The sequence below is a fragment of the Aythya ferina genome, assembly GCF_964211825.1.
Source record: "Aythya ferina genome assembly, chromosome: 5".
Taxonomy (NCBI): Eukaryota; Metazoa; Chordata; class Aves; order Anseriformes; family Anatidae; genus Aythya; species Aythya ferina.
The window spans coordinates 52,268,750-52,271,193 of NC_140301.1; positions in this window are offsets into that span (position 1 = coordinate 52,268,750).

Here is a 2,444-nt window from a genome sequence, read left to right on the forward strand (position 1 = left end):
AAAGAAAGAAAGAAAGAAAGAAAGAAAGAAAGAAAGAAAGAAAGAAAGAAAGAAAGAAAGAAAGAAAGAAAGAAAGAAAGAAAGAGAAAGAAAGTCTGGTTTTGACTTACTAATTTTAGGGCTCCTAAAGGATCTGGGTTTAAAAAAAATCACATATTTGAAATAGTACTGCTTTCCTATGTACAATGAAAATCATAAGGGAATAATATGACTAAGAAATTGCAGTCAGGTACTTAATTCTCAGCTCCTTTTAGCTGGCATTGATGCTTCAATTTTCCAGAAAGCTTGAATTACTAAATTTCCTAGCTTTCACTATTGTAAGGAATATTTCTTACAATGTTATTACAGAAGCTTTTTTTTTCCTTTTTCCTTTTTATTTTCATATATTTAATGTATGTAAATTTTTTTAATTAATATTTATTTAGGGATAAAATGAAGGGGTTTTGCATCACAGAAATGGACAAATTTATCAGACATGCTAATCTACTAGTGTCTGCAAGGTTATCCTGGAGGTACATTTGGCTCCACATATCCCACTATCATATATATGTCCAATAATGGGCTTCTCCTGGGGAATAAGGGATAGAAAACAGAAAGGGAACCAGGAAGCTAAGGACAGGATGCAGATGATGCTCTGAAATGGCTGGCATTGGTACAGAAGGAGCCATAAGCCTGGCTCGGTAGTGAGAACCTGACAAGTGCACCTGTAGAATCGTCTGACTGAGACTCCACAGCTAAGACATTGCATGCAGTGCGGGGCTCTGCATACAGCAGGGCAAAATTCAATCTTGTCTTCTTTTCAGGAGCCATCCATGAAGATTTCTACTGTGATTATCATACATTCAGACTGAGTCTGCAAAAGAAGTTCAAAATGACTGAAGATTTTGGCTAGAGAAGGTCATACAGAAAGACTCCCTTGCTAGCCACAATCTGAGAGTATAGATCAGATTCCTAATTAGGACTCAGTGTTAATTATTTTGAAAGGATAGCAAGAAACACAGAGCAAGAAATAGAAAGCTTAGCAAGAAACATCAGCTGAGTGTCTTTGTACGCTCTACATTTTCTGTGCCATCAATGTTTTTGCACTCACATTTAGAGGTTAATTTTTTGAAGGAAGACTCAGAATAGATTAATTTTAATAGAAGCTGCCAAATAACTCTCTAACTTGGTTTTGAAAATTTCAGCAACAGTATCAAGGAGCCCATCTAGCGAATTTGTACACTCCCAAGCAAAAGGATTATAGCTTTACCTATATTTTGGATAACCCAGAACAACACTCTGTACTTGGAAAACATAAACACATTCAAATATGAGTGACTGGTCTCACATTCCCAAATGTGCATATGCACCCAACAGGCAGGCAGTTCTGTTCAGGAATAAAATGGAAATTATTATAACCAACTCACCACTTGATTTTTAAGCCTTTCTTTCTTTGCTGGTTGCACCTTTTCACTGAGTAGATATACTTTGGTCTTTAAATTGTATTTTCCTCATTGAATTTCCTCGTTGCATGCTTCTTTGCATGTTTCATTGCTCAATACTATCATTCATTAATGTTTCAGCTGCTTTCTTTTGTCTGCTGCCCTTCTCCTGTTAACATCAAGTTTCTTTGCTAGCCAAATAAGTTATCCCACTCATTTTATAATGCCTTGGTTTCAGCTTTAAAAAGTAAAATAAAATAAAATAAAATAAAATAAAATAAAATAAAATAAAATAAAATAAAATAAATAAAATAAAATAAAATAAAATAAAATAAAATAAAATAAAATAAAATAAAATAAAATAAAATAAATAAAATAAAATAAAATAAAATAAAATAAAATAAAATAAAATAAAATAAATAAAATAAAAGCAGAAGGATACAACACCTTCAGATGGGTTATTAGAATTCAGTATGACTGGCAAGTGTCATTTAAAAAAGAGATACTGCACCTTTAATAAATTTAATCCACGTCTGATTACAGAGGAAGAAAGCTCTTTTTTAATCTTACAGGGCTGGAATATTGCAATAACTGTTCCATCTGATTTTAAAAATAAGATTTGCTAAAGGTCAACGTATCTCCTGGCCACATATGCAGCAACATTGAAATTTCCTTGGCCAGGGAATAAAAAGATTCTATCATTAAAAATAAAAGCGCAAGGACATCTTGCAAGCCCATAGGGTTTTTAGAAAGAGAAGGAGACATTTCGTTATCAACTAGCAATCATAAGATTTTTAAGCAATATCTCTAATCTGCTTCTCTTCCCCCCACCCCCGCTCCCCACAACCCCCCTTTCCTTTTCACATCAAGGTCTTTTTATCTTCCAATTTTGCATCTAAAGATGAGGTGAATGCCATTAGCTCAATTCAACCTCAAGTGTAGTCAGATGTGCCTGTGATTTCTGAAAAGCACTGTCTAAGGTCACATTAAAATGTATAAGAGCTTTTCTATTCCTGCAAAGGG